The sequence below is a fragment of the Cariama cristata genome, unplaced genomic scaffold (assembly GCF_000690535.1).
Source record: "Cariama cristata isolate BGI_N322 unplaced genomic scaffold, ASM69053v1 scaffold4170, whole genome shotgun sequence".
NCBI lineage: Eukaryota > Metazoa > Chordata > Aves > Cariamiformes > Cariamidae > Cariama > Cariama cristata.
Window position 1 is genome coordinate 81,831 of NW_009592818.1, and position 9,204 is coordinate 91,034.

Here is a 9,204-nt window from a genome sequence, read left to right on the forward strand (position 1 = left end):
GGGGCCCGGGGGGAGCGGGGGCAGCCGCCGGGGGGGTGCTGGCTGCTGAAGGAGGGTGCTGGGGCAGCTCAGCACCTTCTCCCCTTGCTGCTCACCACCGGCCGGGTCGATGGGTGCTGCCAGGCAAATGAGGAACCTGGAGACTCATGAGGGAAAACACCGAGTTCTGCTGAGAAAGGGTCTTGGGAAGGGACGAGGGGGTTCATGCTGGCAGATTTTGGCACCTGAAGAGAGGATAGCAGGGTGAAGCGTCTTGCTTCACCTTTTCCTTTCCTCCTTAAAGCTGATTACCCACATTTAGGATTTCGGCCCTCAGAGCAAACCCCCAGGGGTTTGCATTGCAGGGATGGTGGATACAGGGCAGCGGTGGATATACAAGTAAAGAAAACGCATTTTTCGGTGGCTGGGGAGAAGGGAAGTGCATTTCTTCTAATTTTCCAGAAGCTAGGTGGTGTGTCTGCTTTCAAAAACTTGAAAACACAGAAAAAAAAATACTCTTACATAGATAGGGAGAGCTGCTCACTGCTCTGTGTCTTTTTTTGCATCTCCTTCCTCCTCCGGCTACTTTGGCAAGCTATCGATCTGCCATAGAAGAAACCCTCTTTCTCTCTATTCTGGCAAATCTCTTCGCTTCTCAAATGTCTTGTATGCTTTATGTGCTCATTTTGGTGCTTTTTAGTGCTCGTGCTCATCTCTCCTTCTCAAAATACATGTCACCTTCTCCTAAGGTTTATCTCCATGCTGTCACTGCCAAGCATCCTTAGCGTAGCCTTTCTATGCGTTGTGTCTCAGCCGCGCTCCTCACCTTCTCTCGGTGTGTTTAATGCTCAAAGGGGAGCAAGAATTTGGGTTTGAGGAGCAGGTGGGCATTAGGAGAAACTTCCAGGCCAGAGGATACAATAAAGCGGTTACCTCAATGCTGTATGTAGATGTGTGCCTGTCACTGACAACAGCAAATCTACCGGGACATAAGAAAAATGGTTCTTTTTAAAATAGGCATTTATTTGTCTTGTTGCAAGGTGACTCATTTGCTTGGGCTGTCTGAGAAAGCATTAAGTGTCTTAAAGTTTTAAAAACTCTGAAGACTTAATGTCCCTCCAACACACCTCCACCTTAGTCCCCGTGACTGAAATGCTGTTTTAAATGTTGGTTTAACTTGAATTACTCTCTGATTCTTTATTTGGTTTTTCTCATGTTCGCCTCTTGCCATGCTAAAATGCTCTGACTAGAGCCATCGCTTCTCTGCCACGCCGGTCACATCTTTCCCTCCCCTGCCTCCATCTTTTACCCCCCAAGTTACTGACCTGAAAACCTCTATGTTTCATCCTCACTTCTTCAGCTGGAGCTGTATGGCCTTTCCGCACACATGTGCACAGTCGCGTTTCCCCCTCTCCGCCTCAGCCTGCACATCTTCCCCCACGGGAGGCTGCTGCCTGCCCACGCCAGGCTGGGCTTTGTGCCCCCTTGCACCCTGCTCCCCTGCCCGGGACGTCCACCCCACATCAGAGAGCATCTCGGTCCTCCCGTTGATCATCTCTGGCAAATCTTTCAATTTAACGATGTGCAGTTGACGTGTGGTGATGGACTCTGAGCTCAGCAGGCGGGAGCATCTCCTGCTTCCAGGGGGCTTGGGAAAGGGCCATGGGACAGGAGTTTTGCCAGAGGGGACGTTATTTTATTATGGCCTTTTTCCTCTGAGGTCTGCAGTGGTTATCAGGTCAGCAGGGGAAGGAAATTGTAATCCAAGAGACTAGAAAGAGTTGCATTTGCATTTTTTGCACTGAAACCTCCTTCACAGTTTCTGCCTCCTGTGACGTATTTGTTGTGTCTGTTTGGATGGCAAGTTCCCCCGAGCAGAGTTTACCTCATCTGATGTGGAGAGGCACCGGCAGAAGCACAGCACCTTGTGCCATGAGGTCCTCTGCCCCACCACGCTCCCTTAATTAAGTTGGAATTGGAGGACCCGGCGGTTTGGGCGATAATGACCTTTCGTTAATTCTTCTCTTCGCAATCTGCTTTTGTCTCCCCTGGCGCACACCCAGAGGAAGTTTTTCCCTGGCACTTCTCCAGCTGCAGCTACTTCTAGGAAATAGTTTCTCTTCCCTCTTCCAAGCTGCCAAAGCATCCCGGGGCTGGGCGATGCCCGCGCCAAGCTCCTCTGCAGCCGGGTCCCGGGGGAGAGCAGTGACCTGGCAGCTGGTGCCGATGGCAGCAGGGACATCCCCGGGGAGCAAGCCGGGTGATGCCCGCACTTCATCTCAGGCGGGGAAAGGTGTCCTCCTCCTCCCTGGCTACTTGCCTTCGGGCAGAGCCGAGGGAGCACCCCTGGGTGCTCACCAAAGTCCTCCTTCGTTTCAGTTCAGTTTCTGGAATGAGCGATTGCCCCCTAGCAAGGAGGCTGGGGTCTCTGCGGTCCTGGAGAAATGGCTCAACCTCAGTAAACAGAAGGGGGTGAGGATGGGTAGGAGAAAAAACAACCTCACAGCCACAGATGAAGCTGTTTTGAGTAAGATGTCAAGAGAGCATAATCATGGTAGTTAATCTCTCGAAAAAACCCACGAAGGACACAAGGAGACGGGAGGAGGGACAGGTTTCTGAGCCACCAGGACGAAAGCAAGTTCTCCGAGCCTGAGATTTCCAAACCCTAAAAAGCAAACAAAGCTCAGTCAACTCTCTCGGACCATTTTGAATCTATGAGCGGAGAGAAACTCATATTAATCCATGTACAGCCACTGAAAGCTGTTTCAGATGTTGAATTAAAAGGTCTCTTGAGGGTACCTGCCCTCTAAAACGAAACCAGATTAATTTTTGCCTGACGACTTGCTTTTGATTGTGACAAAGGTTTGTTCTGAGTGAACATTTCCAGGCGTGCAAAGTAGCTACGGTGGCAAACTAACGCTTTAATAGATCTGGGACCTCAAAGCTCCCCTGTGCCATTACACAGTGCTCTTTTCCTCCCACTCACAACGCTGATGTTAAGACGGTTTCTCCGCATCAGGATAAGCTTATTTCCTTTGAGTTTGGTTTGGTTTTCTTTCCCTCCAAAAGGAGGTATCAGTGGAAAATTAGGGTGTTTCCTTGAGAAGACAGCGAGTCATTAGTAGCTATGTTGCAATAGTTTTATTATTAAATGCTGTTAAATTATTTACATCTTTCATTTTATGGACATCGCAAAGCTAAAGACTCCTTTTCCACTGAGGAAGGTGTCTCCTTCGTCATCAGAATTGGGCGCCTGGCCACGAGCTGGACGTCGCCCCGGGACCCCCAGCCCTCCTTCCCGGCCCTTCCTGCGACCTTTGCAATTCACTTGGGCCGACACTTCGGGCCAAATCTCTGGTGCTGTGTTTGGGGAGGAACGTAAGAAACACGACAAAGAGGAATCCTTCTCTTGTTGTGCCCTCCCACTACCCTACGATCCCTGACATGGGGATTTCCTCCGCAGTCGCCTCTCTTCAGCCTCACGACGTCTTGCAAGGCTGACCTCCCCCAGGTAAATCCTCCCACGCCTGTGCCCAGCTGGTTATCCCTTTTTCCTCTGTGCTGCACTGAAAACCCAACTCTTTCCAGGCTCCCTTGGCAGGCTGAGCTCCCTGGAGGCCCTGCTCTGCTCCTGGTGGTCTCCCCGTGATGAGCATCTGCCTTTCACGGCGGTGTACACACCCGGAGCAGGGTTCCTCACCCCCCACATGCTGGGTTGTATTTCCATCAGACCCATCATTTGCCAAATTCCCTACCGAGCAGCATCGAAAGCACAGCTGAGGCGAGGTGCGCGATCCCCCCTCTCCCCCGTCTATGGGCTCCTTACCCTGACCAAGGGGGAGACTGGGGTGGGTTTTACCTGATTTTGCTCTTAACGGATTCACTTGAGCTATTATTCTTATTTCATGCTCGAGATGCAGCCTGTGAATATCATTGCAAATTACTGATTTCTTCGTTCCCTGGGCCGCCTTGCGCCGAGATTGTGTGCTGGCCACAGAAGCTCTTCTGGCGTGCTTTCTGCTTCTGATGTGTTTGAGAAACGGTTTGTTGTCAGCCTCCACGCTGTTAGCAAGTACCTCCTTGGATTTCTCTTCTGGGGCTGCCTTATTGTAGTCTTGCATCTAATTTGCCTAATTTCCGCATTTGATTTCTGCTTTTTGAAGGGTGTTTGCTTTGAATCACTCCATTGTGCTGCTGTTTAGCCACCTGGGGTATGTGTGTATATATTTTTTTATTTATTGTCGGTACACATTTACGCTGAACTTCTAATGTGGTGTGTTTAAACAGATCCCGCTGTTGCAGGGCTCTTTGGCAGACCTCACGGCAGATCAGGCTTTCCTGTTGGGCTCCGTATACGGCTTAAAAAATTAAGTCATGAAGCAGCTCACAGCTGTCCTTGCAACCTGCAAACCCGGCCTTCACGAGCCTCCCTCTGGATGAGTTCACTCATCGGCCATGTAGCATCCCTCCAGCCTCGTCCGGCAGCCGGAGGTGATTCTGGGGGCTGCATCCAGGGCCTCTGCCCCCACCAGCTCCAGAAGAAGCTGGCCAGTGTCCCAGAGCAGGAATGTGCTCACAGATCCGGGTCTGCAGCAAGGAAAAGAAAGACTTTGTAATCACAGCTTTTCCAGTAATTCTTCATTTTTTACCTCTGAGTAGTACTGAGAGTCCTCTGTCCTTTAGTTCAGTCTGTGTTTCTGTCAAATTTAGGAACAACCCTTCTCTTAAAATCCCATGAACACAGACGTCCCCGGGGGTGACAGTCTTCTGAAGACTCTGGTCCAGTTAGAAAAGTCCTGCTGGTTTCCACAGCTTTTGGCCTTTTACACCTCCTCCTTGATTTGCCAGTGCTGAGGGCTGAGACTTTTTTTAAGGTAAATACGTATATATTTTTGGTGGAACCTCAAGGTCATATTTGTACTCATGGCCTCCATTCAGAAGCTACTCCTTTCTGCCTTCCTTCCCCAGTAACTTTATATTGCTGTGTATACAATCCTTCAGTCATGCAAAAGCTGTATTTTTAGAAAGCTCTGCTTGGCTCCTACCTAGGGACGTGCAACCGTAAAGTTCATCGCTGCTCGGCCGGCCCTTCCCTGCTCTCCCTGCAGCCGGACCTTCCCTCTCGTTAAGCGAAATCCTCGGTCAGTTGGTAACCCCAACACTACTGCTGGAAAAAAAAAAAACTCAAACAGCGTAACTTTGGAAAGCCTTTCTCAAAGCATGTTGACAAAGCAAGTCAATAGCTGTTTAGTAGATTGTCTGGTCATTTTGCTCCCAGAATTCAACACAAGTGCTTCCCGCACAGCTTTTTTCTTTCACACCCTTGTAGACACAAAGAGAAACCCCTGCCAATGTTTGTCCTCATACAACGGGGACATCCCCATTAGAGAGAAAGCCCCTGAGCACTGCGCATCGTCCCTGGCCTCGCTCATCAGGTGGCTGCTGAGGTCCTTGGGCACCTGGGAGGTTTAATCCTGTGGCCTTCACATGGCAAAGGTGCCCGGTGGGGTGCCCCTCTCCGGTGGAAGGGGACAGGTAGAGCAAGCAGCGCCATGAGTGCAAATGGGAAGGGATAAATAATTCGTTTCCTGAAACCTGGACAATGTTCCCATCCCTTGCCCACCTGCTGAAGGGATTTCCATTTTGAAACACCGGCAGTGATGCAGCGACTCCCTTCAGGGATGTCTGAAGTGGTGACAAGTGCCCTGACTGGGAAAAGAGAGGTTTAATCCCAGCACTTCCCCCCAGCAGCATCATTCTTCCAGTACCTTTCTCTCTTGTCCTTCAGCAGTACCTGTACACAACCAGTACACAAATCCCCGCTTTGTTTTCGTAGTAGAAATAGTGCAGACATAGAAGGGCACTTTCTTTTCTCCATCTCCAGCTTGAGGTGGTGGGGAAAAAAAATGAGTAAATGTTTACAGCTGCTCCAGCCAGAGCAGAGTGAAAACCCAAAGGTGATCTTCTCCTTTGCCCTTTCTGTACCAAGAATACGAATAAGGGAAGTTTTCATCCCTGTGAAAAGTCTCCGATTATTCCTAGTGTCTTGATTATTTTTTCAGTGGAAGAAAAATCCCACCATTTTAAGGCATCACTAGAGGAATGAATTTGACAAGCCTTTATCCAAATGAATGTTTAAATTTTGAAAGGGAAAAAAAAAAATCCAGCATGACTAACAAGGTCCTTTTAAAACACATAATACACTGAACTTTACATGACACTTCCGTGGGTGTTAGTTGAAAAAGCTAACTTTACATGCAATGTAGCAAATGAACTGTGCAAGGCAAGGGCTGTAGCTATAAGCATCCTTGCTGAGTAGTACTATAGGACTGTAAAACCTGACAAACTTGTTCTCTTAAAGCTCCGTGTCCCCAGGGAAGAGGCTGGTGTATTCTTGTTCTTCAAACACCTGAAAAATTTGCTTTAGACTAACTATTGCCATTTATACGCTAGGTTGCAAGGAATAGAGCTTGGTCTTAAAAAACCCCCACTAATCCCAAGCAGTTGGTCCCTAAAGAAGTGAGGGGCTCAGGCTCGGAGAGTTGCTGCAGGGGGAGCTGGTAGAGGTGAAGGAGGTGCAGCTCTGGCTCTCACCGGAGCTCATCATCCTTTTCCCATTGAGGAAATGTTTGTCTGCTCTTTCCCCTTGAGGTTTAGGAGAGGACTGGGGGTCAGATAGCCATCCCCATCCCAGCCTGCTGGCAGAGACAGCTGAGAAACTCGGCGGTGGGGTTTTGATGGCCCTGAGGGCAGGAGCGAGGGATGCCCACAGCAGCGGGGGTACCGTATAGTGCAGGCAGCATCCTTCAGCTCCAGCTGGAGACCTGTGGAAAAAGGGACACTTCCTCTCCTTGGTCCAGAAGAGCAAAAATGGAAAATGCTGCAAGTAAAACTATGCCAGAAACACAGGGTTTCTTTTTTCGATGAGAAAATTAGCTCATTGCTGCTGCCCCTTCCCTTCTGGTGGTCTCTGCACCATTTTATTCTCTGGATTCAGCCACCTCTAACCTCTCCTCTTCCAGGAGGTCTTGCCTCCGTGCAAGATGTGTGGACTACAGCTTTAAGGGCTGACAGCTCATCTCACATGATGGAGATAACGGAGGCAAAGGGGTCTGGCCACCTCCATGTCCACCCCTCGTACGGGACGGATGTCGGGCAGTCTCGGGGCCAGGCTCCTGCCCAGGACACGGCCATGTGCAGCCAGGTCGCTCTTGCTTCAAGTGTCCCGGTGGTGGAGACCCTGCAGCTCCTCAGTCCATTTCCTTGCTATTCCTACTGCAGCCCGTCTAGCCCACTACCACGTAAGCTCACATGCAGCTTATCTCCATCCTTTAATTGCTTTTTAAAAGAAATTGTTTGAAGATCTCAAGATCATCCCCGTGCAGAGGAGAGCAGATGAGTCTGGCCATTTTTTCTAATCCATAAGGAAGAAACTGTGCATGCCCCCCAGCCCAGCCCCCCAATGGCCTTGCCATCAGTAGCTGTTTTCATTTAATTTTCCTTTCCCTGAAATTCATCTTTGTTTGTTTTTAATTTCAGGACGGCTACCAAGCTCCTTTCAGCACTCAATTAGAGAGGATACAGTAGCAGCTAGACTCACTTATTAATCAAATTAATGTGTCTTGGTGAACCAATTCAGAACGCCGTGGTACTGGCTCTTGTGATTTCATAACATCTCGTGGTATTCAATATTTTTGTTAAAGCTCTGCTTTCCAGATTCATGGGATAATGGGAGAAGCTGAGGTTTCACTTAGGAGGAATTAGCAATAAAGTATCTAGAGCACCTGGCTGCAGAGAGTAATTGGCAAATGGGACCCAAGCGCATCCTAAAGTCTCAGAAAACCAGAAGGCAAGTAAAAAGCACGTACAAACAACTGTTGTTGGCTGGGCTTGCTGGAAAGACACTTGCATGTCTGGCTGCTCCTGTGGACAGGAGCTGTTGAGTGCTGACTAAGTTCTCCAAAATGCCGCGATATTTTCTGGGTAGCTCCTTGTGGGAAGCTGGGAGTGGGGGTGATGCAAAGTGGGGCAAGAAATTATCACCCACAAAAACTATGGAGTGGGAAACCTGGACCTCCAACCCCCCCCCGAACCGGTCGTAATGAAAGTGCCCCCTGCTAGAAGGTTTTGGGGTGCTCTGTGTGTTACCAGAGACTTTGACTTCAAATACCTGCATAGGTTTTCCCAGCAATTCACAGCTCCCCGCTTTCCCTTTGGATACGCAGCGGTTGGGAGGTGCCGGGAGGTGTCAGAACAGCCCAGAGCCAAGGGGCACAGACGTACCTCTGACGTTTGGGAGCACAGGGACACCTCAGAGGCTCTCTCTCGCTGCATTTCCCCCATACACCGGTCACGTCTGAGCAAGAGGGTGGCTGAACGCAGACGAGGATGCAGAGCAAATAGGCACCGGGTGTATTGCTCATGGAAGGGAACCAGTTTTTACCAATTTTCCACTTTCTGTGACGAGGTCCTGTTTCAGACAACGCTGCCAGAGTGTTCTCTCTTTGGTGGGAGGAGTGCCGGAAAAGTACAATTTAATGTCACCGTTGGCTGCCGTTCCTTCCCAAGGGGGTTGCGTGGGGCAGGGATCACCACGGACACGTGCGAAGGCGCTGACTGAAGATGAGACATGGAGGAGCGGTGAATTGTGTGGGTGAAACTGAGACTGCCGCTTGCTATCCGTCCCCTGAGAAATGACAGTGTTAAAATACGCCGCTAGACAAAATACGGCAGAAAATCCAGGTTAACAAAACCTCTTGATATAGAAACTTTAAAAATATGTGGGCTATGAGGCAGTAAGAGAGACATCCGATAAACAGCTGGAGATAAAGGCAGATGGAAACTAGCCCCGGATGAAGGAAGCGCTGAGGCTGACTGCCGGGCTGGAGGAAGACTTCTCCTGCCGCCATCGGCCTGCTGCGGAAACGGTTTAAGTTGTTACCAGAAGCAGTTTGCAAAGGCTCACACAAAGCCACCGTCAGAAATAACTTGAATGCAGAGAGGAAAAAATTGCTCGAGAGTTCTTTTGGGAAGGATTAGGTTTAAAATAATTGCCATTTATAAATTAATTTCACATCCTTTTGGAGCTTGGCCTACTAGCATTTCAAGGCTTGACTGGAGCTGGCAGACAGGGTGGGCACTGATTCCAGGGCCTGACTGCCAAGAAAAAGGAAAATATTAAGAGAAAAAATTGGCAATGAAAAAAAAGGCCAGGGAAATGTAGGG